The 16,064-nt window shown below is 38.2% G+C and overlaps 1 long non-coding RNA gene across 2 annotated transcripts in view; it reads right to left on the bottom strand.

The window, feature by feature from the left end:
* Positions 1–8,224: 8,224 nt before the first annotated feature.
* LOC126183532 (uncharacterized) overlaps positions 8,225–16,064 on the bottom strand; it is a 72,479-nt gene continuing 64,639 nt past the window's right edge. For both annotated transcript variants that reach the window (XR_007536764.1, XR_007536765.1), the window contains exon 5: positions 8,225–8,517. This is a non-coding gene — a long non-coding RNA (uncharacterized LOC126183532). The remainder of the gene's footprint in view (positions 8,518–16,064) is intronic.

Genomic DNA, 16,064 nt, shown 5'->3' with positions numbered 1-16,064 from the left:
TGTCAAACCAATTGTATTCTATGTCCTTTTCTTTTGTACATGACTATATTCGTAACCAATTGTATATTATATTGTTATGTAAATAACTTATTACTTTGCGTGTAACAAACATGATTAAGTACAATGACTAAACATACGATGTGACATATGTAGACTGTGAAAGAAAAATCTGCATGTGGACATGAAACAGGAAATATTTATGTCAAAAAACACGAACATTTTTTATGACAAACATTTCGGGGGCCAATATAGCGTCCCCAGTGAAATAATACGAAAAGACTTAAAAAAAACAGTATTTATAAAGAAGACATTTCAAAACTGAATAATATACATTTTTCTCATGTATCCGTATTATTATAATTTCTCTATGTAAGTTTCGAGGGCAAAGAAATATAACAAAATGATCTAAAGAGACGACAAGATGCGCTCTTTTGTTAATTTTTTAGTCGTCTTCTCTTGTCTTGGTTGCGTGTAGATGGACATCTTGTGTGTGATGATGATGATGTTTGGTTTGTGGGGCGCTCAACTGCGTGGTTATCAACGCCCGTACAATTACCCAATCTTTGCTCAGTCCAATTTCGCCACTTTCCTGGATGATGATGAAATGATGGGGACAACACAAACACCCAGTCATCTCGAGGCAGGTGAAAATCCCTGACCCCGCCGGGAATCGAACCCGGGACCCCGTGCTCGGGAAGCGAGAACGCTACGGCGAGACCACGAGCGGCGGACGCACATCTTGTGTGTGCTGGCAAATGTAAGCATATTTGTACTAATTAAGCAGATAATATATTGATTTAATATCATTGTTCACTTAATTTGTAAGAGGTGATCCCGATTTCATGTCCGTCTTCCTTTAATTAACCTGCATTTGAGTAATTTACAGTCCAACAATTGCAGTGACCAATGCAGCCAACGACACCATTACGTGGCGATATTAACTTATGAAAAATTAGCGGAAGCAAAAAACTCGCCAGCTATTAATATAATAATACATTTTTCTCCACAGCCGCCCGACGTTGCAGAAAATATGTAGCTTTAAGATTCTTATTTTCAGTACAACAGCCGAGGCCAGAGCCAGGACTCCGACTACAATGCAATGGTTAACGGAGGTAAGAAAAAACACTCTCACATGTGTGTGGGCCTCAATTGTAATTAATAACTAAAGATTTTTTTGCTTTAAAGTGAGCTCACTAGCTGAGGAAATTAATATGAAAAGCTTATTCCAATGTTCAACTTATATGCTCATGTTTTAAGATTCAGTGAGTCTAACGTTCATTAACGTAACAAATAATTTATACTGAAGATTAATATTGATTAAAAAAAATAAAATAAAGGCCGGCCGGAGTGGCCATGCGGTTCTAGGCGCTACAGTCTGGAGCCGAGCAACCGCTACGGTCGCAGGTTTGAATCCTGCCTCGGGCATGGATGTGTGTGATGTCCTTAGGTTAGTTAGGTTTAATTAGTTCTAAGTTCTAGGTGTCTGATGACCTCAGAAGTTAAGTCGCATAGTGCTCAGAGCCATTTGTTGAAAAAAGAACTTCACAAAAGCATTTAATTGTAAATGAAAATTAAATGAAATATCAGTTTTATTAAGGCCCACCACTTAAGTCGGCAACAATCAACATTACCAATAAATAATATATTAAATTAGGACGACCGACAGACGCGAGAAACTCTCGGAACCGAGGTGATGCAAAACTTTTTTTGATGTACATATGTTTTGTGGGAACTGGTATACAATCACATCACTGTGAAAATTGCTATTTCTTTATATTACGCTGTTGCTCATATTCCTATGACTCATTGTTTTGCAGTTGAAAGGCCAGTCTTTCAACAAACCTTAACATACTTAATGAATGACCTTCTCAGGACTGAACATCAATGTGTTCAACAGTTGTATTTTAATCATCTGCATCACTTTTTTCTACTTTGAATTCTTTGTTCTATCTATCATGCTGTATGAAATAATATTACATCACTTAGTGCTCAATGTTGCATTAATGGCTTTGTGTTGGCTGTCTCCTCTGATTGTGTCAATATTAATTACATTTAAGTAAGCATCTTCCATTATGAGTTAGAAATGTTTGCTGTAAATACACTGTTGGGAAAAAATCACAACACCAAAAAATAATTAATGCAATGTACTGAAATTTCAGAAATACATTTGTCTAGGTAACATGTTTAAGTGATTAATATTGCAAGATCACAGGTTAATGTAAGCCCGAGATAAGTCATTTTAGATGTGATATACCGGTACATTAATAACTGGTGTAACTGCTAGAATGTTGAATGCAAGCATGCAAATGTACATGAGTTTGTGGGACAGAGTTCCATGGCTGTTGCACTTGGTTGGTCTATACCGGTATGGCTAAACCCTTAATGTAGAGTGTTGCAAATTCACATCATACCACTCCCATGTTAATAATTGGACGGTTAACTGTTTATGAGCACCACTGCCATTACGCACTGGTCCTGCATGAAGCTACCAACACTTCTGACAAGTGCTGTATTTACCCAAGTGTTTTCGTTACCTCTAAAGTATCATGATTTCTGAATTTTGCACATTCATCTAGAAATTTATTCAGGTATTAAGTGTTTAAAGCTGTTTGTGGATGATGCTGTAGTTGTCTGACGATGCCCCATAGGTGCTCGATCTGAGACAGATCTGGTGATCGAGTAGGCCAAGGCAATATGTCAACACGCTGTAGAACATGCTGTGTTACAAAAGCGGTATGTGGGTGAGCGTTATCATGTTGGAAAACTCCAGGTGTTGGTCCAGTGTGTCTTGCGCACAGACCAGGTGGGTGCAGGTACTCAACTGGCCTCTTCCTAACCAACACACTGACATCACTAACACTGAGGCAGTACTAGCTTTCATCAGGAAATGCAGCATACCTCCACCCTGTTTTCCAATGAGTTCTCACTTGACACCACAGAAATCGCAAATGGTGATGGCTTGAGGCCAGTGGAATGCATGCTACAGGGCTTCTGGCTGGGAACTGTCCTGGAAGTAACCAATTTGTAAGTGTTTGTTGTATTCGTTGCTGGAACATTAAACTCGGACCTTCCGTTTTCGCATTTTCCATATATACTGTTTTGTTGCCATTATGATATTTGTTTGTGCTATGGAAACTGTGCTAACTCTTAACTTTGTTGTCATCTACTTTTACATGATGGAAACACTCTTGACGTTCACTTATGTACCAGTGTCAGTGGAGTTGTTAGAATACCTGGGTATACAGGGAAAGCAATGGGAAAAACAGACAGTTTAACATGTTGACTGCCATATGACTGGCAGCATCAACAGGAGAACTGAGTGCCTGATGCCATATGCCTGACCTGGTAGTGAAATATTTATCACGCAGCATGCTGCAGTCAACATGTTAAAAGGTAAAAAGTGCCCTATGCTTTCCAATTCAGCTGGTGTGTCTAGTGTCTGGTGAACCACCAACCAGCCAATCAGAAGGGTCATGGTGGCCAGTCAACAAAAGAACAGTGCCCAGAAATTGGGTGGGGGGGGGGGAGGAGGTGGAGGAAGGAGAGGGGGATAAGAATATCTTGCTATGCTGGGAGCTGAGACCAGAGCAGGTCAATTCCTCTTAACTAATGCTCTAGGCACATCCCTGTGGCAAGCGTGTGGTTCTGCCCCCATTTATATCAATGACTGCTCTGATGCTGCATGGGAAAGCTTTGTATGTCAGCATCTCCAACCAGAATAAACCACTCTTAGTTTTAGATGGTTGGATCTTGCACATGGGCCATGAGAGGTAGTACCGGAATACTGGCTGTAAATTTGAGTGTGAAGAAAAAGAAATTGAATTAACAATAAAATAATCCCAGTATCCTCTAGACTGGTGGTGGCTTGCATATTCATTTGCTTGGTTTCATACTCTACTCATGCACAGGTACATGAATATAATACAACCTGACTACGCAAAGTGAGAATCTGGGGAAGAGGTTAGCATTATGCGATGTTATTCTTTAGGGGAACAAAGATAGGTTTATTCATTTATGGCAAATCAAAAGTAGAATTCTAAGCATAACCTTTATAGTGCAAGCTGTTCTTCTTCACAAAAGAAAAACAAACGAATACAGAATTTTTAAACCAAGGGCATACTGAAATGAACTACTGTCACTACAGACAAATTCTTGGGCTGGTTGTGCATAGGGATAATGTTTGGGTGCAGATGTTGACAAGTATACATCACTGTAGAGCTGCAACACTTGTTTATTTGTCTTATACATCCTTCTACAGCAGTTCTAAGGTCAGAGATAATTGGGTGGCAACATTATTATTGTGCCAATTTTAGACCACAAATTTCTTCCTTTTTTACTTCATATATTACAATTGCATTTGACCTTGTTTTCACTTAAATCTGCAGTTTCATTCAAATTCATAATGTACATATTTCATTTCTATTAGCAGTTTCTCATGGGAGTGAGTTTGTTTATCTTCATTTTTTATCTACTGCCTGCCTTCCTTGTATGTCCACAACCTTATAGCAATTTCATAGCATCCATTCCAAATGCAATTTCAAGTGCTAAGGAAAACATAGGGGTTTAAAGCTCATCAGTAAGGAAACTAACAGAAGATCACATCAGTTAAGTTAGGAGTGAGATTTTGGCTTTCTCCAAATGAACCATTGTGACATTAGCCTTTAGTGATTTAAGGACACAGTGAGAACCTAAATGTATATGGGCAGGTGACAACCTATACCTTGTTTCTCTTGAATTTAATTCCAGTGCCTTAATTACCAAACCAATTTACTCAGTTCACTCAAGAGCCAAAGTGTGAGCTCATGCTCTGAAAATTCATTGAAGTCTACTCCAATTACCAAGATTTTTTTATGGTTTCCATAAATTTCAGGCAGCTTACAGAATGGATCAATGTGATTAGGACAGAGCCATCTCCTTTGGTCTTCTATTATTATTATTATTATTATTATTATTTCTTTACTTTCTCAGACGTCAGGTCTGGTTAAAAATGGTAAGTGACACGGACCTTGATCAAGAGTCACTTCCTTTTAACTGTACGGTATGTGTTATATTGCATTTAGGAACTTTCGGGTGATTCAACATGTATCAATAATTACTGATTTCTGTAGTTGTATATATAAGTTTGTATGTAGCTGTATTGCATTGATGTACTGGTGGATATTGTGTGGTATGACTCCTGTAGTTGATAGTATAATCGGTATAATGTCAACTTTATCCTGATGCCACATGTCCTTGACTTCCTCAGCCAGTTGGATGTATTTTTCAATTTTTTCTCCTGTTTTCTTTTGTATATTTGTTGTATTGGGTATGGATATTTCGATTAGTTGTGTTAATTTCTTCTTTTTATTGGTGAGTATGATGTCAGGTTTGTTATGTGGTGTTGTTTTATCTGTTATAATGGTTCTGTTCCAGTATAATTTGTATTCATCATTCTCCAGTACATTTTGTGGTGCATACTTGTATGTGGGAACGTGTTGTTTTATAAGTTTATGTTGTAAGGCAAGCTGTTGATTTATTATTTTTGCTACATTGTCATGTCTTCTGGGGTATTCTGTATTTGCTAGTATTGTACATCCGCTTGTGATGTGATCTACTGTTTCTATTTGTTGTTTGCAAAGTCTGCATTTATCTGTTGTGGTATTGGGATCTTTAATAATATGTGGTGTTTATTGTTTGATCCTGTATTGCAATCATGAATCCTTCCATCTCACTGTATATATTGCCTTTTCTTAGCCATGTGTTGGATGCGTCTTGATCAATGTGTGGCTGTGTTAGATGATACGGGTGCTTGCCATGTAGTGTTTTCTTTTTCCAATTTACTTTCTTCGTATCTGTTGATGTTATGTGATCTAGAGGGTTGTAGAAGTGGTTATGAAATTGCAGTGGTGTAGCCGATGTATTTATATGAGTGATTGCTTTGTGTATTTTGCTAGTTTCTGCTCTTTCTAGAAAGAATTTTCTTAAATTGTCTACCTGTCCATAATGTAGGTTTTTTATGTCAATAAATCCCCATCCTCCTTCCTTTCTGCTTGATGTGAATCTTTCTGTTCCTGAATGTATGTGATGTATTCTATATTTGTGGCATTGTGATCGTGTAAGTGTATTGAGTGCTTCTAGGTCTGTGTTACTCCATTTCACTACTCCAAATGAGTAGGTCAATATTGGTAAAGCCTAAGTATTTATAGCTTTTGTCTTGTTTCTTGCTGTCAATTGTGTTTTCAGTATTTTTGATAGTCTTTGTCTATAATTTTCTTTTAGTTCTTGTTTAATATTTGTATTATCTATTCCTATTTTTTGTCTGTATCCTAGGTATTTATAGGCATCTGTTTTTTCCATCGCTTCTATGCAGTCGCTGTGGTTATCCAATATGTAACCTTGTTTAGTGTGTTTTCCCTTGACTATGCTATTTTTCTTACATTTGTCTGTTCCAAAAGCCATATTTATATCATTGCTGAATACTTCTGTTATCTTTAGTAACTGGTTGAGTGGTTGATTTGTTGCTGCCAGTAGTTTTAGATCATCCACGTAGAGCAAATGTGTGATTTTGTGTTGGTATGTTCCAGTAATATTGTATCCATAATTTGTATTATTTAGCATGTTGGATAGTGGGTTCAGAGCAAGGCAGAGCCAGAAAGGACTTAATGAGTCTCCTTGGTATATTGCACACTTAATCTGTATTGGCTGTGATGTGATATTATTTGAATTTGTTTGTATATTAAGTGTGGTTTTCCAATTTTCCATTACTATGTATTATTATTATTATTATTATTATTTATGTAGTTGTGTGTGTAATATTGGAATTTATCCAACAAATAACTGAGGATGTTGGGTCCAAGTATTATGTTTGAAGCACTGACTATTTAAGAATGCTTGAAGTTCTTTAAACACCACAGTGAACTTTAATTAAGGAACTATTCATTACACAATAATTTTGCAACAAAATATTTATAAATCAGTTCCTGTCTTTCTTTAAGAACAACTACAAATTAAACTGTTCACATCTTAATCTTGTCTTTGAACATCAGATTTTTAAATGATATTGTGGACAATCGACATATGGTCATATTTGACAGAATGTGATGCAAATATAGGTTATTTCCTTTGCATATGAGAGATGATAACAATTCTGCAATAACCATATAAAGTATTTTATAAAATCAGTTACTTCCTTCCATTCAGTCCTCATGGTGTTCTACTCACCAGCATATTCTTGCCATTTCCAAAAATTGGACATTCCTTTTAGTGAAATATAACAATGGAAAGTCCAGGATGGAACAATGACAATGTTATATAAAGGATAAACTGCCGGACACACACACACACACTTAGTAATCATTTTACTTTTATTTGAAGTTTAATCTGCTTCCATGAACTGACTGAGGTCAACATCTTTAATTGCAGAGGAAACACCAGCATTCAAAGCACTTCTACTTTACATTACTACTCTGCTAGGAATCTTGTAAGCAGAATTCTGTAAGTTTTCCTCATCTGACAGATTCAGTAAAGTGATAAACCCACATTATGCATACTTGGTTGAAGCAAGAAACAAAAGTTTTGAACTTCCAGAAGTCCGCATGTTTGGTTCTACAGTATGCCCACACAAGTGGATTTGATCTGCAAATAAGAAGGAAGGAAGACCAGCTTTTAATGTCTCATCAAGCTTGTGGTCACTAGGAATGGAACAGAAGCTTGGGCTGTGGAAGGGAATCTACTGTATCATTTTCAGAGGAACCATTTTGGTATTTATATTAATGAAAGTGATTTTTAGTGCCAGTCTCTCTAAAGTCCTGTGTCTTACCACTGTGCCACCTCACTCACTAGATGCACGTAAGATCTTGTGGAGAGTGAATGATGTACAATTAGAACATAAATAGTTGCATCTTCAATTGTAATGTATTTTTAGTGGTAGGGTTCAACTCACTATTAAAGGTTTAATTTTATTCATGAATATTCTGTCTGTTAATGTGTCAGTTTTTGACTGGAACATTATGGTTTAAATAAAGAAATGAATCTACACACTATACAGAACTAAATGTAGCCAAACCTCTTCTGCCTTCCATTCTTATTACACAATAAACAGCAAACCAAATGTCACGTACTACTGCACGTGGCTGTCTTCATATTTTTATATCCAAGTGTAAATATTTGCCAGATACAACAACTTAAAATACTATTGCTTTGCTGCAGTGTAACACAGAAACTACTATTCAAATAAAACAAACTGTTGAATAACTTCTGTAATTAGAATCACTATATATTTCAACCTAATTTTTTACATTTGTTACAAAACAGTATTTCAGCTTCTTGAAGGAACATTACATCTTGAGTACATTAAAGCAAAATATTCACAATACCATACTTCCTCTCAACAGCACTTTCAATTGCTACAGTAACATCAAATGACATGAAGCAAAGTGGCAGTTTTATTGCTGAATTAGTTTACTGAATGTTCATTCTTTGCCATTAACAAGATTTTTTCCATGTCCATGTTCACTTAAGTTCACTCCAGACGCTTCACTGTAAAAATAAAAATCTTTCTATACAATTGTACATCAGCCCATAGTATACAAAAGAACAGAGTAAAAACAAATTTTATTCTTTAAGAAAATGTTTTGAATTCCATCTATCTCACAGAAAATTGGTAACACTTTTGGTGAATGCTAAATTAAAGTAAACAATTTTGTTAGAGATATTTCTGTTTTACACACGACATGGAGAAAAGAAATAATCCACAGGAACACTGTACCTGTATGATGAAGTAATGTTATGAAAGATAACTGGGTCCAAGGTTGTCAGCAAGAATAAAAACAGTAATTCTACATAATGAAGGTAGTGCTACAGCATGCTCTATACAATTAATATAAAATGATTATTCATCAAAGCTGGGAAACCCTTCAAAAAAGCTAAAAATATGGAAATTCAGAATACTACGTATTATCCAACTGACACTAATATTTATGAAAAAAAGAATTACATCTAGTTTACCTCTCCCTCTCATAAAATTCTATGACTACGGGAGTACTTTTTATAGATGTGCTGAAACTATAGTATTTGAAGAGGACATGCTACACACACAATTACTACATAAAAGCCAATCCTTTCTCCAAGGCAAAACCATTCATATACAGAGCTAATTTGACTGGTACCCTTTGTGGGGGCAAAAAAAAAAAAAAAAAAAAAAAAAAAAAAAAAAAAAAAAAAAGACAAATGTGAGTAGGACTCACACAACGACAACGACAGCTTCGTGTAACTCAATGGCCTGATGCAAGCAGTTCTATTGTGCACCACTTTGACAACGTTTGTGTCCCGAGTCTATCCCAGTTATTCCACTGGGCAAAGAGGACCTTTAGTTTAATGTGGAATCCAAACCACAGGTTGTTTTGGTTGAGAGGTGAAGGCAATGTTAGAATGGAGACAGAAAAATCCATAGTTCAACAGAGATTCGATCCCATGACCCTTTGTTTTCTAGGCAGTCACTTTACTGCTACGCCACAGTGCTCAACATGTCTATAAATACCTCCCTCTATAGATTTTGATGAGTGAGTTTGCAACTGTCACAATATGTGACATATATGGCCATATCTTATGCCTGCATTGACTTAAAAGCTTCAGTTACTTACAGTGCTAAGGGACCATAGCCTTCGCAGCTGATATAAATTTCAACATGATACCTCAAACTATTCCTCAGAAAATGGGGTCTTGACAAACAGGTTCTGTTTTTACTGAATGAGATATGGAACCCCAATAACCTAACAAGGTGGGGGGCAGAGGGGGGGGTGTCCACCGGGGGCTGAACTGCACAATAACCCTGGGTTCGGTGCGGGGCAGTGGAGGGTGAAGTGAACTGCAGCAGTCGTCGTCGGGTTGTGGACCACTGCGGTTGCAGTTGCGGCAAAGACGGAGCCTCTCCGCCATTTCTAGGTCCCCGGTTAACATACGACATATATGAGTAATTCGATTAACAACTGACAGTCCGGTAATGTAAAATGCTTATTGAGAAATGAGGAAGATGGTATACACTTGTCCACCTGGAACAGTTTTCTGAAGGATATTGTGTGTGAGAAAAGTGAGCTGTGTTTCACACATGTGAAACTCTGCTTGCCCTTCTCTCATGATATCCTGAGAACTATGAGAACTATGGACGAAGGACAACAGGTAGAGTCCATATTCCTTGATTTTTGTAAAGCATTTAACATGGTGTCACACTCCCAACTATTAACAAAGTTACAAGTTTACAGAAGAGGTTCCCAGAAACGAAAGTCCCTCAAAGACTTCTTATTTAAAAGAACCCAGAACATTGTCCTCAAAGGCAAGTGTTCATCAGACGCACGGGTATGTTTAGGACGGGTGGTAGGGACAGAGCATCGAGTGACATTATACCGAGTGCACTATCCGAAAATTACCTCGATCAATTAAACAGAGAACCGACTCGTGGAGATAACATCTTGGACCTACTGATAACAAACAGACCCGAACTTTTCGACTGTAAGCGCAGAACAGGGAATCTGTGATCATAAGGCCACTGCAGCATCCCTGAATATGGAAGTAAATTGGAATATAAAAAAAGGGAGGAAGGTTTAGCTGTTTAGCAAGAGTAATACAAAGCAGATTTCAGACTACCTAACAGATCAAAACAAAAATTTCTGTTCCAACACTGACAATGTTAGTGTTTATGGAAAAAGTTCAAGGCAATCGTAAAATGCGTTTTAGACAGGTATGTGCCAATTAAAACTGTGAGGGACGGGAAAAACCCACCGTGGTTCAACAACAAAGTTGGGAAACTACTGCGAAAGCAAAGAGAGCTTCACTCCAAGTTTAAACGCAGCCAAAACCTGTCAGACAAACAGAAGCTAAACGATGTCAAAGTTAGCGTAAGGAGGGCTATGCGTGAAGTGTTCAGTGAATTCGAAAGTAAAATTCTATGTACCGACTTGACAGAAAATCCTAGGAAGTTCTGGTCTTCGTTAAATCAGTAAGTGGATCGAAACAGCATATGCAGACACTCTGGGATGATGATGGCATTGAAACAGAGGATGACATGCGTAAAGCTGAAATACTGAACACATTTTTCCAAAGCTGTTTCACAGAGGAAGACCGCACTGCAGTTCCTTCTCTAAATCCTCGCATGAACAATAAAATGGCTGACACCGAAATAAGTGTCCAAGGAATAGAAAAGCAACTGAAATCACTCAACAGAGTAAAGTCCACTGGACCTGATGTGATACCAATTCGATTCTACACAGAGTTCGCGAAAGAACTTGCCCCCTTCTAACAGCCGTGTACCGCAAGTCTCTAGAGGAACGGAAGGTTCCAAATGATTGGAAAAGAGTACAGGTAGTCCCAGTTTTCAAGAAGGGTCATCGAGCAGATGCGCAGAACTATAGGCCTATATCTCTGATGCCGATCTGTTGTTTAATTTTAGAACATGTGTTTTGCTTACGTATCATATCATTTCTGGAAACCCAGAATCTACTCTGTAGGAATCAACATGGATTCCGGAAACGACGATCTTGTGAGACCCAACTCGCTTTATTTGTTCATTAGACCCAGAAAATATTAGATACCGGCTCCCAGGTAGATGCAATTTTCCTTGACTTCCGGAAGGCGTTTGGTACAGTTCCGCACTGTCGCCTGATAAAGTAAGAGCCTATGGAATATCAGACCAGCTTGTAATGAAGCAGGGTTGCGCACTGCTATCCTGTTTTGGTTTTACACTCCTTCAGTAACTTAGTGAAGCAATGAACTTTTTTTTCATTTTAACTACTCAGATTCCGACTACAGATTGTGTGGCCTTCAGCCTCTTAGTACAGAATTCAGAAATAGTTTTAAAAAAAATTCCCCTTGTAGAATCTATTATTTCAGTACATTCTAATGTCCATTCTGAAAGTAATGAGCTAATTAGTTTTATTGGAAATGCATCATATTAACAGTTATGAACAATGACGTATATAGTGCAATACATATTAAGTAAAATTAGAGTGTGCTAATAGATCGAATTCAGCTATAAGAATGCATCTAAAAGAAAGCCTAAATTTTGCTTATTCCAGCAAAGTGTTTAAATTAACCTAAAGTCTGTTACTTAACTAGATATTAACACTTAAAATCTGTAGCCTGTATGACTTTCAGTGCCAATTGTGACCAACCTACTAAATAATTCAGAGATCTGTTTCGATACTTTTGCTACCTTTATTTTTCTACATAAAATGACTCCAGTCTCAACTTTGTAAGTGCATTAATCAAGAATTATGTAAATTTGAATATGTAAAAATTATTGTTCAAGAGGGCTGCCATGGTTGTAAGTCAGGAATTCCCATGGCGGATGCATAAGTTAGTTCCACGTATTTAAATTGATACAGCTCACTCATGTTATTTAAATAATAAAACCCAATAGTTAACTTCAAAACCAATTAGGAAGGATCATTTTAACCCTAGGATAAACTATAATATAAATAGTAAAATATCCAAGCGCTCATCTATATAAGGTCCGAGCTGGTGCAGTTCTCAGTTAGTTCTCGGTCAGATTCTCTTGGAGCAGAAGTGCGGCAAGTTGGTTAATTTTTCGGTAATTGTAATTGTGAACTTTGTTAAAGACTGGAAGTTTTTGACCTACCTAATGTGACGATTAAGTGTAAGAGGCCTGGTCACATGAATATTGTGTGTGTGAGTGATAACAAATAAGTCGCATTGTGGTTGACATAAATGTTCAACAATGAATACAATCTTGACTTTTGATTTTGGAAAACTTAACCTAGGATTCTGGCTTCTTAATTTCAGTGTGATTTAGGTGAGACGGACGCAGCTACTGGGAAGACAATATTGAATAAGCAAAGCAAGGTACGTTGAGAACACTGCGCACTATCTACTGGGTGAGGAAATGTTTCAATACCGGTACATCCGGTTGTGACGTGAACTTTTAAGTGGCACTAATACACGGATACAGCCCGGCACGTTACAAGCTGTGTGGTTGGATTGAAGAGTTTTTAGCAAACAGAACACAGCATGTTATTCTCAATGGAGAGACACCTACAGACATTAAAGTAACCTCTGGTGTGCCACAGGGGAGTGTTATGGGACCATAGCTTTTCACAATATACATAAATGACCTAGTAGATAGCGTCGGAAGTTCCATGCGGCTTTTCGCGGATGATGCTGTAGTATACAGAGAAGTTGCAGCATTAGAAAATTGCAGCAAAATGCAGGAAAATCTGCAGCGGATAGGCACTTGGTGCAGGGAGTGGCAACTGACCCTTAACATAGACAAATGTAATGTATTGCGAATACATAGAAAGAAGGATCCTTTATTGTATGATTATATTATAGCGGAACAGACACTGGTAGCAGTTACTTCTGTAAAATATCTGGGAGTATGTGTGCGGAACGATTTGAAGTGGAATGATCACATAAAATTGTTGGTAAGGAGGGTGCCAGATTGAGATTCATTGAGAGAGTCCTTAGAAAATGTAGTCCATCAACAAAGGAGGTGGCTTACATAACACTCGTTCGACCTATACTTGACTATTGCTCATCAGTGTGGGATCCGTACCAGGTCGGGTTGACAGAGGAGATAGAGAAGATCCAAAGAAGAGCGGTGCGTTTTGTCACAGGTTTCCAGAATGAGATTTTCACTCTGCAGCGGAGTGTGCGCTGATATGAAACTTCCTGGCAGATTAAAACTGTGTGCCCGACCGAGACTCGAACTCGGGACCTTTGCCTTTCGCGGGCAAGTGCTCTAGTGCAAGAGCACTTGCCCGCAAAAGGCAAAGGTCACTGTCACAGGGTTATTTGGTAAGCGTGATAGCGTTACGGAGATGTTTAGCAAACTCGAGTGGCAGACTCTGCAAGAGAGGCACTCTGCATCACGGTGTAGCTTGCTGTCTAGGTTTCGAGAGAGTGCATTTCTGGATGAGGTATCAAATATATTGCTTCCCCCTACTTATACCTCCCGAGGAGATCACGAATGTAAAATTAGAGAGATTCGAGCGCACACGGAGGCTTTCCGGCAGTCGTTATTCCCGCGAACCATACGCGACTGGAACAGGAAAGGGAGGTTATGACAGTGGCACGTAAAGTGCCCTCTGCCACACACTGTTGGGGGCTTGTGGAGCATAAATGTAGATGTAGATGTAGATGTCACGAGCTTCCCAGGGAATTGTGACAGGAACACTCTTATTTTCTATATATATATGTGGTCTGGTGGACAGGGTAAGCAGCAGACTGCGGCTGTTTGCTGACGATGCCGTGATGCACGGGAAGGTGTCATCAGCGAGTGACTGTAGGAGGATTTAAGATAACTTAGGCAAAAATTTCTAGTTGGTGTCATGAATGGCAGCTTGCTCTGAATGTAGAAAAATTTAAGTTAATGCAAATGAGTAGGAAAAACAAACAAGTAATGTTCAGATACAGCACTCTTAGTGTCCTGCTTGAAACATTATCTGTGGTGTCACCGCCAGACACCACAGTTGCTAGGTGGTAGCCTTTAAATCGGCCGCGGTCCGTTAGTATACGTCGGACCCGCATGTCGCCACTATCAGTGATTGCAGACCGAGCGACGCCACACGGCAGGACTAGTCTAGAGAGACTCCCTAGCACTCGCCCCAGCTGTAAAGCCGACTTTGCTAGCGATGGTTCACTGACTACATACGCTCTCATTTGCAGAGACGACAGTTTAGCATTGCCTTCAGCTACGTCATTTGCTACGACCTAGCAAGGCGCTCTACTCAAGAATGTATTATGAACAGATAATATTGTGAATCATGTACCGTCAAGAGCGACGTTCATTATTAATGGATTAAAGTTAAGTATGAAAGTTCCTTGACATGTTGCAGACCTCACGTCAGTATAGTCCTTCCCTCCTCACGCCAGCCTGTGTGAGCTAAAACACATGCATTTCGGCCCCCACTAGTAACATGGTGTTGGCTCTGCTGCCAACACAACATTATAATCATTTAAAAATCTATGTGTGACACTGAAAATTGATATGAAATGGAACAAGCACGTAAGGATTGTAGTAGGGAAGGCAAACGATCTACTTCAGTTTATTGGTAGAATTTTACGTAAGTGTGGTTTATCTGTAAAAGAGATTGCAATACAGAATACTAATGCAACTTGCTGAGTAGTATTAGACTGTTTTGGATCCACACCAGATCATATTAAAAGAAGGCACCTAAGCAATTAAGAGGGGGGCGGGCAGCAAGATTTATTACCGGTAGGTTCAAACAACACTTTAGTACTACAGAGATACTTTGGGAGCTCAAATGGGAATCACTGGAGAGAAGCTGATGTTCTTTTTGGCAAGCACTATTGAGAAAATATAGAGAACCAGCATTTGAAGCTAATTGCAGGATGATTCCACAGCTACTAATACACATTTCACACGTGGAAGGTAAGATTGCAGAGATTAGGGTTTATGCAGAGGCATATAAGTAGTCATTTCTCCCTTGCTTTTATCTGCGAGTGGAATGGAAAAGGAAATGACTGGTAGGGATACAGGGTTCTCTCAGCACGCACCATACAGTGGTTTGTGAAATACCGATGTAGATTTAACAATCTTCTGATGTAGGAATGTACATTTAAATGTTGAATTTTAAACTTTAATTTTTAAGTCATCAATTTCAGCAACAGATTGATGTATGAGACTTAACAGAAAGTTTCATTACATTAACTGACTTCACCTAAGATACATTGCTTAAAGATTTTATGATGCATCCTTTACCAAGACGTTATTATAAACTTAATTGTAGCCCTCATGTTCCACACATTTTATAGGTGCATGAACTGCTATTAAGATTTCCTATCACTTTAAATGTATTCTGTTTCCAAGAACAACAACACTAATTTCCATTTTCAAAATATTCTGCATGTGGTAACATTAAACCAGTGTACATCTTTTCTGTCTTTTAATACATTATACAAATGTGTGTGACTAAGTGTTCAGAATTAACCACAACTCTCTTATATTTAACTGTATCCAATGGGGAGTGCACTTGATAGAACTAAAATTACCCGAAGACAGAATTTATCGTCATGAGGCAGAATTCCAAGTTCTGGCAACATACATATTTAGA

The sequence above is a fragment of the Schistocerca cancellata genome, chromosome 4 (assembly GCF_023864275.1).
Source record: "Schistocerca cancellata isolate TAMUIC-IGC-003103 chromosome 4, iqSchCanc2.1, whole genome shotgun sequence".
NCBI classification, from domain to species: domain Eukaryota; kingdom Metazoa; phylum Arthropoda; class Insecta; order Orthoptera; family Acrididae; genus Schistocerca; species Schistocerca cancellata.
This window is presented reverse-complemented; position numbering and strand designations above follow the sequence as displayed.